Raw genomic sequence first — 17213 nt, forward strand, 5'->3', positions numbered from 1 at the left:
TGATGGGATATGAAACAGCCTATTGATTCTGCAGCCCTTGAATTCTTGTACAAAGGTAGAAACAATGCTATTTGCCTTTTCAATAGGAAAAAAAAAATCCCATTTTATTCAGTACCTCCACTTAGAAAAGACTAAGTACGTTAGTGAGCCAATTTTTAGGAGGTTGTACAGAAAGTACTTCCAGCACATCAAGAAAACTTCAGCTTAGAGTTCAGTATTTTGAGCAATCCTAAAAGAAAGGCAAGAACACTAAATTTTAAACTATATTTGTATGTCCACATGTCAAAACTGTTGCACAAACTTTTTGAAGAATTTTCATCTTTCATGTACAAAGCCACTTGAGAAGACAAAACAGCTCTGTGAAGTTCCTATGCTGGTGACTGTCAGTTTATTGCTAATACTATGATATTTAGTGCTTTTCATTTGGCCTTGGAACCCTAAAATGTATGAAGATCTCAGCTTTGACCTAAAAGTTTCTAGTATTCATGGTTTGGGGAAAAAATTTGGAAACTTGAAACAGACACACACAAATGGCTTAAACAAGAAGACAAACAGGAGCAACTGAAAGTATCACTTTCAAAATGCTCTTCTTTTTAATTAATCCTCTGCTCTGGAGGAGCAGTTTTGTGGTTTTCCAATATGTGAGGGTTGCCAATACAAAAAGCGAGCAGTAGTTGTAAAAGCAACCACCAGTCCAGCTGCATTCCCTGTGCAGAAACTGAGAGGGACAACAAACCATAAATAGTGGTGTCACCGCCACTCTTTGCCTCAGTTAAGGAGTATTATTATTCTAAACACAAAACAAACTATTGCTTAGGCTTCAATTGGAAGTTTCAAAGCCTCATAAATCTGTCAGGTCAAAGCCAATTTTCAGTGGAATTTTGGAAAGGAACTTCTTTTCTTGAGAGAAATATCCAGGGGTAATTTTAATTTTCTTTTATTACTTGTTTGAGCAGCCTTGTCCAAAACCAAGGTGTTCTTCAAATGAAAAAATACAATTTTTCCTCTGATTCACTTCATTCTATATATGCTGTAACTTAACACTAGTCTACTACATCAATCACAATCAGAATATCTACAATGAGTATATAGTTTGTTTTAGCTTGGAGCTGCTGAGAACTCTCTTGGGGCAGAGATTGTTTTGATGAGTGACTGCACATTAATTACTGATGGACTTTTGGTAGAACAGTGCTACCTAAGCTGTCTTCTGTAAGGTCCCAGCCAAGGCAGGTACATAACCTGCTTGGAGCTGAGTCCTGGAGGGGCCATGTTGGGTGGCAAACAGGCAATATGCAGCACATGAGCATCTCCAGTGCTGCATGACACTCAGCAGCCCAGAGGATTCAGTGTCATAAAACAAAAGCAGAGCTCAGTGCAAAGTCTGTGTAGAGCAGGGAGGGGCTTGTGCAATAAAAGCTTTGGAACCGCTGCCACTGAGGAGAGTGCTGGCTCCAAAATATGAAGAGGAAGGATTTTTATTATTTGTTTTAATAAAAAGGAAAAATCCTTCCATGAGAGCTCAACAGACAGCTGAGGCAATTTTCAGGAAAGTCTACTCAAAAGGAAGGGTGTGGGTATACACTCGCTCTCTGATTGCCCTTTCAAGAGTAATTTTTTGTACTACTTTTACTTTTTCTGCTTTGGAGTGTCTTTCCAGGTGGAGAAACCAGCGTTCCAGAAAGGGAGATGGAGCAGATCCTCTCTTTTCTTAAAAAATTTCTCTTCCATCCATATCCTTCTGCTATAATACTTAAGTGTCTTCCTTCATGCATTAAGTATGTTCTACACAGAAAATGTGCTTGCAGCAAAACGTGCTTGCAGCACAGTGCTTTCTAGACTCAGTATTTTATCTTTATAATAAGTAGTGTTGTATGTTTGCTATATGCAAAAGAAACAAGATGGGCAATATAAGATAAAATCTGAGCTCTCTTTCTTTCCAGGGATGTTTATTCCATTTTCATGATTACTTCTGAAATTATGTTCTCCTTCTATATGAACAAATTTGGCCCCAAGCATCAATGAATGCAGTGATAGGATAGACATGATTAGTCCAAGATCCCCACAAAGAAATTAAAAAATGGAAAAGATGGCAAAAGGGTAGATTGTAGAGTGAGAGAGATAGATCAAGGTATTTGGTATTGTGAGACAATACTCTTTTTTTTTCCCTACTTGTTAAATCTTTTTCCCCAGATAGGAACAACTGATTTTAACAAGCATTTGGCTTAATTTGTTTTGTGGAAGATACAATAGGCCCATAGACTCAGCCTGTCAAAACACACAGTCCTGGGCCTAAAGAAAGGCGTCATAAAAGTGAGAGTTTTTTAATGAAAAGAAAAAGGTAGTCAAAAGGACTACTTTACATAGTTCAAGTGATTAGGGTAGAACAGAAAAAAGTTCTGCCTCTAATATGGATTTCAATAAAGACATTCCTTTCCTTGTTGACTACTGTCAAAAGGGATCTGGTTCTGAGAAACACGCTAAAAAGTGTTTCTTTGTCTGCTATGCACATCAGCTGCCTGGTAGACAAAGAAAGATTTTTGTGATTAATTTGTTTTTATACAAAGAGCAAATATCAGTATCTGCATCTATAGTTATTGCTTTGCAGTGAAACAGTTTTATGCCATGCCAGTTCATAAGATTTAGAAAAGTAATTGTAATATCTGTTGGCTGCAACAACATATTGTGATTAAAACTGATCTTCATTCTGTAGGTAAAAAAAAAATAAAAATACACAGGCTGGTGGACCTTGTTTAGCTTTTTTTTTTTTACTTTATGATATCAGCTCTGGGACTCTGTTTCTCCCCAGATTGATCCTGCACTTTTGGACTTGTTTCTCTACCAGAGTATCTCCTAACCTTATTAACACAGGCTCTTCTTAAAGGGAGCTCTGTGCAGCAGTGTGCAACACTGACATGGTTGTCTTTTGGAAAGCACAGCTGTGAGGACCTTCCTCCAGGAATGGCAAACCAGATAGTTGTCGACTATCAAAGCAAATTTAGGCTTCAGGCACAAGCACTTCTCACTTTGCTTTGCCTCGATATTGTGCAAGCTATAGTGGTGTTTTGTAGGTGAAAAGAAATATGCAGCTGGAAGAGTGTCAGAGCTTTTTCCAGCAGTATTCGTGTCAATAAAACAGCCTGAAACTTTGTTTATAGCCTTGGCAAAGCTATCACAGGCTGAATTAGTCACAGCAGCAAAGCTATCTGATCACCAGTAGGGGATCTTCACATTACAAACTTTTCGTATAAACCTCATGAGGTTTATTAGGAATTACTTTATATACTTGTAAAATCTATAGATTTTTACAGACTCTAGAGCTTGTTTGTACCCTTTCCAACACTTTGCAGAACCAAGGTGAAATCTTGTGGTTCCTACACTCTCTTCTCTCTTAGCTTTTTCCCAGTTGCTGCTGCTAACTGTTCAGTCTGCATGGGTGTGTCTGTGGCCTTTGCTGTAATGCAGCAGAAGTCAGTGGGGCTCAGGAATATTGCCCCCTTTCTGTGTCTCAGTGTACTTCCCAGAGTGACTGCCTCTCTAGCAAACTGTGTGGCTATGATCCCATAAAATAATTGAACAACAATGCAATTCCACAGGATAGTTTACAAATCTTTAAGATTAGTATTTTCAATTGGTTTCAAATTTGTGGACCCATATAAAGTGAATCTAAGTCTACCAAAGTACACCTTCTTTTCCCAGTTATCTTTCCAGGACTCCTAAAAGTAGACCATAGGTTAAAGAGCATTTATCTAGAATAAAAAGACCTTCCTTCCAGTGAAATTTTAGCTACATTTATTCAAAGATTCAGAACACACTCAGCTCTACTTAGATTGTAAATTCCCTGGTATAGGGATTGCCTTTTCCTTTGTTTAACAAATGCTGCATTTAGCTCATTGGTCCCATGCCTTGTGAGCATTATTACAATATAAATAATAAATGGTGCTGTTATCTGAGGCCCTCAAAATATCACTTATTAAGCAAGTTTCTCATCACTGTATTTGGAATATTCTGAAATTATTACTGTTAGATGCTAAGAGCCAGGATATGTTTCATGGTGGCTGGTAAACTAGAGGTATTAGGTAAACATTGTCACAGCTGACTGAGTTTGTGTGGTTGCACCCTGACTTGTACAGCTTTCATGAGAGGAGAAGCCAGGACTGAAAGGAAACATGGGAGTTTCATGGAGCACAGTTACAGTTGTTTATTCAATTATTAGCCAGTCCTGAAATGACTCACAACACAGCTGCTTAGATTTACAGGCAGTTAACAGACTTAAGTGTTCATTGGCTTTTTTGTTCAAAGTGATGTAGTGGGTCACTGTCCTGGGACAGATGTATCATAATGTTGAAGGCTTGAGGAAAGAGAACAGACTTTTGTCTCTTTCTTGCATCAGTTGCTTTGTCTGTGACTATGAGAAGGATGTTATGAAGGTGATTTCATCTGTCATATCTTGAGATAGCAGAATAATCTAGTAACAGTATTCTAGTAGCAGTGATAGCTGGGCACTATTGTCTCTGAGACACTCTGAAAACTCTAGGATTCTCTGATCTGCTACTTCCAAATACTCCAATTTTTGATGTGACTTTATTTGGTAACTCTTGCATCTGTAATAATAATTCAGTGTGCTGGCTCCTTGACGAGTGAAATTCTTTCAAAACATTGAAAACTGACAGTCAATCACTCTGTCTCAGAATTATTTGGAACTGTTTCTGTTACATTAGCATTCAGATTTTGTGAACAGACAAAATAACCAGTAAGTATATAGGCCATCTCATATAAACAATTATTTACAAGATGCTGCAACACATTGCCTTTTCTAAATGATTGTTTCTGATTGAATTTTGGGTTCTTCTCCTGTACTAGCCTTCTGTGTTAACCTTCTGCATTAAATAAAAGGAATTAACATCACTGACCATAACACTTTAGGATTTGTGGTTTTCCTGTTTTTCTTTTTCCCTTTCTTCTATTTTTCTTCCTTATTTCATTATTTCACTGAGGTATGTTTTCTGCTCTTGATCCCCTTTGTCTGAGGTTGAGATATGGTCTTTTTTCTCTCTCCTGTTTAAAGTATTTTGCATTTTTAGATTGCTATATACAACTATTAAATAATCAAAAGCATCAATCCATACAGTAGGTAGTAAGATTTGTAAAAACTGTAAGGTTCTCTGTCTTTTTGTCAGTGACAGATCTTCATTTTAGGGCTTACATCCTTCTTCTGGACAGGCACTGACTGAGGTTAATGCAAGTTCCCATTTGGAGGTTAACAGCCTTGATTGCTACAACTCCTGATAAAGCTTTGAGACTTCCTTTTCCACTACCTTGTCTGCACTCATGTAGATATGTGCAGAATGAAACCAGAGCAGGTTTGTTAAATCTTTGATACGATCTGAAGTATCACCTCCCCTTGACCAGTCTGCAGTGACTGAGAGCTTTTGAGTGTTAACTTGCCTGAGGGCTGTGATGAATTACACCTGCTGCCTGTGACCTGGTTGGCTTTTGCCATTCACACAATTTATTAAGAGATAGGAAAGCCTTTCCTCAGGATAGCTTTTTGCTCTGGCAGTAGCTTAGGACAGCACAGGATGCAGCTTTGATGAGGATTGGGATGGCTGAACAGTGGCAGAGCAGTTATCTGATAGGTGATTTGGACTGCGTGTTGCATTAGACAGCGATACGGCAAAGGAGATTACAGTTCTCTTAGCTCCTTCCTGGAAATTTGCCCCTCGGGATTCTCTCTGATCCATGTCCAGAGAACTGCCCTTGCAATCTGCCTGCTCTCTGATGGGCAGCAAACCAGACTAAATGCAAGGAAGAATCCAACTGTCCTTGAGAAAAATACTCCAAGGACTAATTGGTGGAGAGGTTAGGAGATGAATTTAGTTTATTGCCTAAAAAAAAGGCATGTTTATTACTTATTACTCAGATGGTAGTTTAAAACAATTAGTCTAAATATTGTGGAGCATTGTGCTTTAAAAGGTACAGCTGAAAGCAGAGAACCGCAAGATTTTCATGTAAGTAGTAAAATATTTTTTTTAATAACCTGGATGAGTCAGAAGAAACCAGTGGTTAAGTGTTTGAAGGAGTTTCCTTGAAGTTGGAGTCCTGTAATCAGATGAACTCATCTGCCATCTGAGCAACCTGCATTAGCAATGTTGAAAAGTAACTCTTAGTTGCTGCTTAAAGCAACACTAATGTATTCTTTGTTGTGCTCTTAAGACCTCAGATTTGCTCTTGCCTTTTTTGCACATGGACTCACAACAAAGAAAAAAAACCTTTTGAAAAGCACGATGTTGCAGTCCCTAAATCAAACACACAAACCAAAGGTCTCTTTGTGACATATCTTAATACCCTTTTACCGAATAATCAATTTAAGCCAAAAAGAGGCAGCCGAATTTTGAGAAACAAGCACCTTCTGCAAGCCTGTCTGCTATGCAAGCAATGAAACAGAGAAAAGGGATTGGCTGCGTTCCTGCTCCAGCTTTATTTTGAGTGCTGTCCAGAGAAAAGGGATAAGCATGCTGGAGGGGTTGCAATGGCTCATCCTTACCTGGTGGCTTTGGTATGAAGAGCAGGGAATAAGTAGTGACTTTCTCCCAGAGCAAGATGAATGAAGGCCATCTTTGTCCACAAGTTTGAAATTAACTACTCAGTTCTGGCCTTACAATCTAAAATACTCCAAAGAAAATTTCACTGGGAAAAAGATAAGCCTTTATAAGTCTGAAACATGTTTTTTGTTTGCAAGGGTGTAGATGCAAATGTTTTCAGGAATAAGACAGAAGAAAAAGTTTCTGGAGAAGAACAGATGGGAAGTGTAGAAGGCTATTATTTATCACAATGAAGAAAGCATCATGGTGGAGGTTGTGTTTAAGACCCAAGACTTCTAAGGAATTTGGGACCTGAAGGTGGCAACATAATTGTATTAGCATTTGAATTTACCAAAAGTCTCTTTCATTAAAATTGCAGCTAGTCTGTGTGCTTTTTTTATGAAATACAGTTGCATTTGTGGAGGATCCAAGCAGTGCTGCTATGTGGAAAAGCAAATGATCTCAAAGATGTTTACTTCTGCACGGAAATACTCCCAGACAACGGAGTCAAAGCCTCTCCTTAGAAAGATTAAGTTCAGTCAATTCCTTCTGTACAATATTTTGTTCTTTTCTTATGTTGACAGTCTTCATACTTGTAACCACTAAACTTCATCTTCCCACTCCCATTCTTTATGCACACTATTTGTTCGCCAAGGCAAGTGGCATGCAAAGTCATCTTGTATTTAAAGTACTTCCACTTAAACTTTGCAGTAAGATTGAGAATAAGATATTTTGAACTTTCTGTGATTAAATGTGTAGCAGCTGTTTCTGTAAAGACTTAAATATGCTTCCAATTTTTTTCACACAAATAGATCATCAACTTAGAGGTCATTGAATATGTACAGGACAAAGGCATAAAGTAGGTATGATAGCATTTTATTTGATATTAATGATTTTACTGGAACATATAATTACTGGAATGATTGTGTACTCCTTGGCATTAGCATACATGAAAGAGTATATTCTATTAAACAGGAGCATAGCTCTAAAAACCCCACAGTTAATAATACTGCTTTGCAAAGCAAATGAGCATACCTGTGCCTGCCAATTAAATTGTATCGTGGGTGGAATAATTAATTTGGATGCAAGGCAAGGAGCATATTGCTTATTATTATTATTATTATTACTATTATTATTTAAGCTGACTGAAGAGTGCCCAGGTTAAGATTATATCCATCTTCCTTGCCTTGCACCCTTGTGCATGGCATGGATGCAGCTGTTTGCTTCTACAGATCCTCCCTCTCACCAAACAATCAAATTTAGGATGTATCTTTTTGTCTTTTAAGTGTGTGTGAAGGGTATCTTTACAAATAGCAGTTTTCTGGTATTGTAGGGACAGGGTTTTTTTTCTCCAGATTCTAACTTGGAACAGATAAACTTGTGCTTCTCTTCAAGTGAATGCTGAAATTCATCATCAGTCAGCAAAACTGAAGTGACAGAGATTTCTGTACCTCTAAAGGCATTGGTTACAGTTTTGCTGAGTCACAGATAAAATGAGAAAAACACGAACACAATGATGGGTGCAATTCAGACCTGGTGATGTATGGAAATGCCGTGATGTTTGAGAACATATGTATGTGTACAAGCCTATTGGTAGACTAGTTGATATAGTCAGACTTTCTAGGAGGAAAGAAAATCCCCAAAAGGGAAATAATGTTAAGTTATAGATTCCCAACTATAGTGAGCAAATCACTTCCAAGTGGTACATGAAGGCAAGTCCTGACCACTGTTGTGAAAGACACCAGCTCAGTAGTGCAAGTTTCTGACTGCAAGGGCAGCAGGAGGGACAGAGGTGAAGAGCTGGTGGATGAGACTGTATCCCACCTTATGTATGGGGGATGGCAGGGATCCTGCTGTGTGAGAGTATGAGATGCTGTGTGAGTGAGCAGAAAAAGATGTGCGCTGAAAAAGGTGAATGCAGGGGGAGCAGAGGCTTGCTTCTTGCCTGTGCACATGGGTGCTGCTAAGGGTGACTGAGCAAGCTGTTGGGAACCCTCACAACAATTTGTGCTCTCGCCTGTGCCACTGACCTGGTGCACAAGCAATACCCAGGAGGAAGGTTTGCCCGCCTGCAGCCTCCTTGTCATTCCTGCCCTTTCACCAATGGTCACCTGGATTACCTTCAAAGGTAGGAGTTCCCACAATTTGTCCATGTATCTAATTTCTCCAAAAACGGGTGGTTCTTCAGGTACACTGTTTTGTGTTACAGTGTTCTAAAGCTTGACCTTTAAACCTCTCTCATTTTTTCTGCAACAATGATTGTACATTGTCAGTCGGTCGACTTTAAACTGAAGGTATTTGGTCAGTCCACTGTAATGCTATTTTTAGCACAAACAAGCAACCAGACAGGCTCATGATCAGTCCTTTGGGGAAATGGAGATAGAAGGATGAAGAGAGAGGAAGAGACTTCTCTAGATTTTTCTTGTTAGTCATAGCACTGAGGAAAAACAAACTCCATATGGAATAGATAATGTAAGGCCTTTAAAACATATTTGCAAAGACTGTACAGTTTCTTAAAGGAACTTGAAATACTCTGTGGTTTGGGGGTTTTGCTGTATTTCCCATTTGGGGATGCGTGTGTATTTTCATTTGTTTTAATTTGGACCGAGTTAAATGCATCAACCAGTAGTTTGTTTTATTACCATCTTTGAAAGATCTATTAATAAAGGAAAAACATTCCCTGATCCCCCAAATGGGAAAGAGTTACAAATGCTCCTCTCCCGGTAGTTTCATCAGAGCAGCTTTGCTGCCTTTTTTCTTTTTTTTTCTAATTGGCTTGCAAATGAAGGCTAACCTTTTGCTCCAGCACAAGGCCAGAGTGTAGAGTGCTGAGGCAAGGATGTGTGCTCAGCTGGATGCTGAATTCAGACATGGAGTAGCTATGCAGTGCAGGAGGTCATGACCAGTGGGCTGGGTTTAGTGGAGCTACTAGTCACATCTGAAATTACTTGACCTTTCCCCCTTTGTCCTTTGTCAAGTGACTTTGTAGAGCACCATTCTAGAATATTAACTGTGGAGTCCAGCCTCCCATGATCTGCCTTTCCTGCCTGATAGGACAGTGAAGGCTCGCAAGGCAGTAGCAGGAGAGCAAGACTTACCCCTTGGTGGTAAGGTTTTTCACCCAGAGGTTGATGGTTGGGCAGTGGAACTCTACCCAGGGAAGTGGTCACAGCACCAAGGCTAACGGAGTTTAATGAGTGTTTGGACAATGCTCTCAGGCAGATGGTGTGACTCCTGGGGCTGTCCTGTGAAGGGCCAGGAGTTGGACTTGATGATCCTTGAGGGTCCCTCCCAACTCAGGATATTCTATGATGCTGTGATAACTATGCTCTAATTCTGCAATGTGAATAAATGTTATGTGCAGAATGGCTGTCATTAAAACACTTGAGGTATTTTTTCCTTTAGTTGAGAAGTTAATATAGTCCTAGTTGTCAAACGCAAACCTTTGTTTTGAAACATGGCCAAAATGAATTCATAAATGTGGTAATCTTTTAAAATTCATCACTGGTCTGAAGCATGTTCAGTGTGAATGTTGGGCTTCTGAATCAATGATAGAGAAACAGACTCTGACTGAGTTTTGTTGTTTTTTTTTTTTCATTTTGTGGGGTTTTTTGTTGTTTTGTTGTTGTTTGGTTTGGGGGTTTGTTTTTGTTGTTGTTTGTTTTGTTGTGTTGTTGTTTGGTTTTTTTTTAGTTGTTGGTTTTGTTTTGGTTTTTTCCCTAGGATTCCAGTGAGAAAAGGTAAGATGAGGGCAAACCCTGAAACTTCCTCCTTTTCTGAATTACTGCTGTAATTACTTGTTTTGACTTCTGAAAAGTATGAGTTGTTCTAACCTCCCAAATTTCCTCACATTCCACATGCTGTATATTAGCATGAGTAGAGGGAGAAACTATGTTATAGAACAAAAGTAACACAGCTTTACTGAATATGAAATATGGAAAAAGGTTTTACAGGAAACCAAGGATTTTGTTACGGCTCAGATGAATGAGGACCACTGAACATGTATGAAGAATTCAGGCTTTATTTAAGCCATTTCTCTCTTTGTGTGTGTGTCTTTTTAATTTATTCCTTTTTTTTTTTAATGTCGTGTAACTTTAAAATCACCTTTTCAAAAAAGATGGCCCACCCAGACTGCCAGGAGGCAGGTGTAGTCTCTACAACTTCTTTGAATTTTGCTTTTTACGGGTCTGTGTTTCAGGGTGGACTTACCTCTGTGGCATTTTGGCAATTCATTTACAGAAGCTCTCTCCATTTAATACCAATGTCGTGCCTTCGATCACTGAATTTCAAACGTGGTGGCGGAGAGGAGCCAGTGGGCAGCTCTGCCAGTCGGGCCTGGGGCTCGCAGCCGGGCAGACAGGCTGTACCCTGACACACGGGGGAAGGCAGGAGAGCCGAGCGCTTGTCCCTGCGTGAAAACAGTAGTGGATTTTTTCCCCCTTTTTTTTGATTCCCGGAGCTGTAATCCGACTGCTCTCTTTGGCTCGGTTCCAGAGACAAGTCCGAGTGGTTAATCTCTCTCCCACCCCCCTTTCCCAGCCTCGGAGAATGGGGGACGGAGGAGGGAGGAGAAGAAGAAGGGGAGCGGAGTCAGCTGCAGCGCGGAGCCGGGCCGGGCCGAGCCGAGCCTCCCCGGGGAGGGGCTGAGGCAGCGGCTGGGCTGCGGGAGCTGCATGGAGGAGGGGAGTTTCACAGACTCCTCTGCCCGGCCGGCAGGAGGAGGAGGAAGTTTGGAGATTAAGCCGCTGCCCGGAGCACTAGCGCACGGAGGGACCGGGGTGTGGCGAGGCGCTCGAGGGGAACCCGGCCAGCGCCGCCGGAGGAGTTACGGGGCGGGGTAACCTCCCGCACTCCCGGCTCGCACCCCTGCGCCTGGATACTAAGCGGGGGAGGAGGAGGGGTGTGCGAGGGCAGAAGACGGCGAGAGGCTGTGGTGAGCGCTGCCGGGGGAAAGCTTTGTTCAGTGGGACGCGCCGGGGAGGGGGAGGCGGCTCCCGGATCGGATCGGGTCGGATCGGGGCGGGCGGGAGGTGAGTTACCGGGGCCCTGCAGCCCCCGAAACCACCGGGAAGGAGCGGGGTGGGGGTCCGCAGGGGAGAGGGCGTTTCGTGACCGCAGCCTTTGTGCGAGCCCCGCCGCTCCTCGCCCAGCGGCGGGAGAGGCACCGTGCGCGGGGGCTCTATCGGGGTGCGGCGCGCCAGCTGCGGACTCGCGCCCTGCCCTCTGGTGCGCTTTGTGCTCGCCGGAGCCCGGGGGCAGCCTGGGCGCGCTGCACCTCGCTCAGGGAGTCTGAGGGTTTCGTTGAGTCTTTTTGGCGAGGGAGGAGGTGTTTCCTTTAAAATATTACAATATTGCGTGGGGCCTCGGGTTTCGTGCGGATACTTTAGCAAACCTGTGTCTTCTGGAAAAATCCGTTCCAAAAAAGACCCTCAGTCTTTGATGTTTTGAAGTAACGTTAACGAGATTGTGATAAGTATGGACTAAAGAGAGTTAAAAATAAGATCGATCTATTGTTAAGTGTCAGGAACGTTTATTCTGGGGAAGGAAGAAGAGGGAGAGGCAGTGGGGCAGAGCAGTGTCCTGTGGGACCCTGGATGCGTTTCCCCATTTCCTGCCTTAGTCTTTTCCCTGCTTTGCGCGTCGCAGTCCTTGTCCCTCTTGTTGTGGGGAAGCCCTTCAGAGCTCATCCTTCGGTTAGCATTAACAGACACGAGGCACTCCTTTCCTTTTTTCTCGTCAAGCCACACTGTTCCAAGTATGAGGGAAGAGGACCTGAAACAAACTTAGCTGTACGACTGGCTTCCAATATAGTCTCTCTTTAGTTGGCTTTTTTTCCTTCTTTGATTATTAATTGGCAGACTCAGAAAGAGCTGTGGCCTTGCTTTTTTCTTTTAACATTTGCTGGTACTTCAGCAATTTAATATTGCTGCCTAGAGAACCTGATGACTTATAGGTGTTTTGAAAGCTATGTAATAAGAGCCTGCTAATAGTCATCTTTTACTACTGTTTCATTCTTGGAGAGAACAATCTTTGCTGCTGGAGAGTTGCGGTTCAGATTTCCATAAGCGTTTGTTGCCCATGCCTCTAGCTAAATTTATAAAGGAATCCTGTTAGCTTGTATGGAGCTAAATCTGGCTATAGCAACTCCTGGCTGTGCAGTTCACTGTGGTTGGCAAGGCACAATATGTAGTTTCCTCTAGATTTATTTTTAGGTTCTTTTTTTTTCCTGGTGTGTGTGTGGCACGTAGTTGTCATAATTTTGGGAACCCTTCATCAATGTGTGTCTGGGTGCTTTGGGATGAAAACATACGAGTTATACTAAGGTTAGAAAAGGTATTAATAGAGTGCTTGTCTTGAAAATATGAGAAGGCAGTTTGAGCTCAGCCTCTTAATGAATATTGGTATTGTTCTTGGGTCCATGCAGATGCTTAGCTATTAAATTTTGACTCTACTTCTCCTCCGTGTTCTCATTTGACAAACTCGAAATGGTGCAAAACACTCTCATAAAAGGTTCAGTTTTACACGTGATCATTTATGGAAATGCTGTCTGTTTCTTACAGACCTAGAGAGCTCTAGGTAAACAGTGTCGACTTGTGGCTGTACAACTGAGTTCATCTCTTCAAATGCATATTATGATTCTAACACTAGGTGTTAATGTGTCATTTTTCTTGTTGTTACTATTTTCCAAAAAAGGGAAAGAAGAAGAAAAAAAAAGGGTGCGTAGTCGAATTGGTTTGTAATTTATAGTCTTAATAACGTCTTGCAAAGACAGCAGTGACTTGATTTTTAAGTGGAAATCTTCAAGTCTGTTGGCAGCTCTCATGATTTCAGGACATCTGCTAATGTGTTCTTCTTCCTTGGGCAGGATGTGAGAGTAGAAGTTAACTGACTAAAGGCATACTTTGAGCCTAAAGTGGTTGATTGCAAGGCTGTGGTATAAACTGTGCCCAGTAGGAAAGGTTTGGAGCTAAATGACTGAGCTCTTGGTACCTTCCTGTGTGGAAGTGGGGTGGTGTTTTTGTTTAGGTAGGGGTTTTTTATGGGGTTATGTTTTGGGTTTCTTTGTGGTTTTGTTTTTTCTTATTTTATTTTAAACTTTTATTATGATCTAAAAAGTTAAAGCTAGAAGGGAAGTGAAAATATATGCTTACTTTTTTAATAAGTAATTTAAGCAAGTTGTGAGTTTGTGGTACTTTTTGCTACTGTTATCTGTGTAGGTTGGTATGGTTGAAGTTTTCACTGATGCAGTTTTCATGTGGCACCAGTAATAGTATTTTTGTGAAGTCATTTGGAGCTGTATGCATGTCTGAAAGCTTTCTCATGTGCATTTGTTTGGATTGAGTTGTGGTATACCTGTCCTCCTCTGCTTTTCTTACGCTTGTGATTTCTTAGCTCCAATTCAGGAAAGGCTTTTTAAGTCCTGCTGACCAGATAGGGCTGTAGCAACTGACAAAGGCTCATACTTGAAGTAGTGCTTCATTATCTTTGAATGCAAACTCTGCAGTGCAGATCTGACTGTTTCTTTTACCATAGAACACTAACAGAACTGTAATTTCAGTAGTGGCTTCTGTCATTTTACTCTGCTCTGTGAGAGCATCACCCATACAACTTGTAGGCTATGGTGAGTACTTTTGAGATCAATCCAAAGATGGGGCAATCAAAAACACAGTTACAAAGTCTGCTATTAGTAATTTTGAAGAGTAGGTCCACAGATAAGCTTGAGATACTGATATTTTAAAAAAAGTTTCTGTACAGAGGTGTTATTTCTAAAATTGTGCCTAAAAAGACCAATCCCAAACCAAAACAATTCTTAGGGAAGGATACTACAAGATATGTGATGTCAGAATAGATGGGGATTCTTTTGTTTTATGTCTTAATTTTTTTAAGAAATCCCAAATAACAATATTTTAGCAGATATTTAGCACAGCTATTAAAGTATGCCAAAGACTCATTCAACTATTGATTTTTATTTGTTTGTTTTCCTCATGCGCAATTGCCACTCCAGCAATTGCTGGGCACCACTAAGTCTCTCCCCAGCCAAACCAGAGCTGCAGTTCTTGGTCTTTGGGAGCATGAGGTCATGAAGAAAGAGGCGCCACATTTCTGGGTGGCAGCTGGAGATGACACTCAGTATGGCCCTGTCATGTACCCCAAGTCCATAGGGTCAGATGTGCTGGGTCAGGAAATAATTTTAACATCCAAGGTGATGATAAAGGGAGCCATTTGCAGAACTCTGTTTGGAAGTGTTTCTCAGATTAGATGTGTGTAAAGCTGTGGCAGTTATAAATTAGAACAAAGGAATTAATCTGGTGTGCATTCCCTTTTGTATTCAGTCATGTGTTGAGAAGGATGATTGCTGTGTTAAAGAAACATGTTTATTGACACATTAAATTAGTTATGGCTTGAAGTTATTTTACCATAAATTTCTTAGGGGCCAAGTGTAGATTGCAGATATTTAGCTGGAATATATAATAGAAGATAGAATAATGAAATATGAAAGAATGCAAGTTAGTAATGTAATGTCTACTGAAGACATTTGGAATAGTTGTGATTATATGAGGCAGTCCTCCTACAATGAGCTGGAATTCTGGCTTGTAGGGACAATGAAGATGTCTTACTCTAAACGGCATTTTGCTTTTCTAGTGTTAAGTGGGGAACGTGGGGGAAAAGAATTATTGCAGCCCTCAGCAAAGTCATGAATGGCCAAAAGACTTGCAGAGCTGTTGCTGAATGGTTAGTTCTGAGAACCTGCATTACTGTTGTTACACATAAGAAAGTTTAGCTTGTAGGACTGTCAACGAGGAAAAGAAGTAGAAGAAAGTGTTATTCTTGTAAACTTAGAATGCAAAGGATGTGGAGCCTAGATTTCCCCCTCCTCTTTTTTTTTTTAGGTTGCTTTTCAAAGCATTTCTAATAGCTACTCATTTAATACTTGATTAAGCCTCTCATTCTGGGAGACTAACCAAAACCACCTAAAGAGCTGAGCTGCATCACTAGTCCTAAGCAATGTCTTCCAATCATGGCTCAAGCTTCCTGAACTTGTGTGTTTGGTTTATTAGCCATTAATCCTGTGGTATTTTTCAGTTCCTTTTGGGTTTGAAGTCTATTAAAGTAATATTTTCCCATTTTTTCATTTTTGAAACAAAAGCTGAGATTCCCATGAGATGTCATGCTCCAAGACTTGGGGCTTTAGAAAAGCCTCACACATCAGAGTAGGTGGGTGAAACCACAAAACCAAGCTGACAACCAGGAGCAAAGCGAGAGAAAAGTCAGTCTTAGTGCAGTGGCAACAATTATGATTGTGAGTACAGGAGCATTTTACATACGTGGTTAAGAATACAAGAGATGAATGTGAACTGATTAAATAATAACTAAAAGTATCGGCAAAACCTGTTTGTGTTAATTAATTTTCAAAAAAAATGTGTGACAAACTATCTCATAGTTTTTTAAGTTTCTCAAATCACTTTAAGGATATAAACATTTTTTTTTAGTTGTGGTTGTTGTATCAAATAGTTCTATCTAGTCTGATTCACCAATAGTTGAATTAATATGAACTTGGCCTAAAATAAGTTTAACTGTGAATTTGATTACAAGTGCAGGAAAAGAAAGGGGCCTAGTCAGGGAGGACTGGGGAAGGAAATAGAGGGAAAAAACTACTGATACTTATCAAGGAGGCCTGAAAGAAGCAGTTGTCCAAGCAAAGTTGCAAACTCTTAAACCCACTGTCAGCTGCTGACTGAGGTTCCTTCTGAAGAACTTGGATTAGGGGTGATTCACTACCTGTGTTTTCACTAATCACGATGCAGAGCATTGCTGTGAAAATACAAAGCAAGGTGATGGTTTAAAAATTTGTCTGTAAGAGATGCTTGATGCATCTGACTTAATTCTTATTTCACAGAATATTCTGAGTTGGAAGGGACTCACAAGGATCATCAAGTCCAGCTCTTAAGTGAATTGCCCATACAGGGATCAAACCCACAACCTTGGTGTTATTAGCACCGTGCTCTATCCAACTGAGCTAATCTCAGGGTTTTCTTTCTTCCTTCCTAGCCATGAGCTCCATGAGTCCTGCTTCCTAGTCCTCTACAGGACCATGGATGGTTATGCTAGTGGAAGTTGCATGTGTGTTTTATAAGTGTAGTGAACAAGTATAGCTTGGAGCTGGCAGCAGTTTCCCATGTAAACTTGTGACCGAAGCTAATAACTTTGAATCCTTTAAGTCTTGCTTACCTCTGTCATTGAGTTTCAGACTGCAAGAGGTGCCAAACTTCTTCCTGTAAGCATGTGTTCTGTAGAAACTTGCATATGAGCCCTACCCAGATGTTTTAAAACCTAACTTAATGATTGTTAACATGGAAATATTTGAACCTTCATATCCATTCAGATGTTTCAGGATCACTCTCCAGGCATTAGGATCATGAAGCTAATGTTTTCTGCTGGTAGGATGTGTGTGTCCTTTCACTGGAAGTACTGAGCAGAGATAAAAGGTGTGTCATGGGAACAGTGATTGAATCACCTGCTCAGTTGCTTACTCAGAGCCATTGTAGATAAAACCTTGATACCTAGCTTAGGAAGGAGAGGGCTGTTTGGGTTGGTAAGGAGTGGTACTGGAGACAGCGTAACAGCCAGCTT

General features: G+C 40.7%; 1 protein-coding gene across 1 annotated transcript in view; it reads left to right on the forward strand.

Moving 5' to 3' along the window:
* The first annotated feature begins 11397 nt into the window (after positions 1-11397).
* The window catches only part of PLEKHG1 (pleckstrin homology and RhoGEF domain containing G1), a 130401-nt gene continuing 124585 nt past the window's right edge, over positions 11398-17213 (forward strand). The window contains exon 1 of the mRNA XM_018078320.2: positions 11398-11514. The gene's annotated coding sequence lies outside the window, so the exon portion shown is untranslated. The remainder of the gene's footprint in view (positions 11515-17213) is intronic.

The sequence above is a fragment of the Manacus vitellinus genome, unplaced genomic scaffold (assembly GCF_001715985.3).
Source record: "Manacus vitellinus isolate BGI_N305 unplaced genomic scaffold, ASM171598v3 scaffold_4_pilon, whole genome shotgun sequence".
Taxonomy (NCBI): domain Eukaryota; kingdom Metazoa; phylum Chordata; class Aves; order Passeriformes; family Pipridae; genus Manacus; species Manacus vitellinus.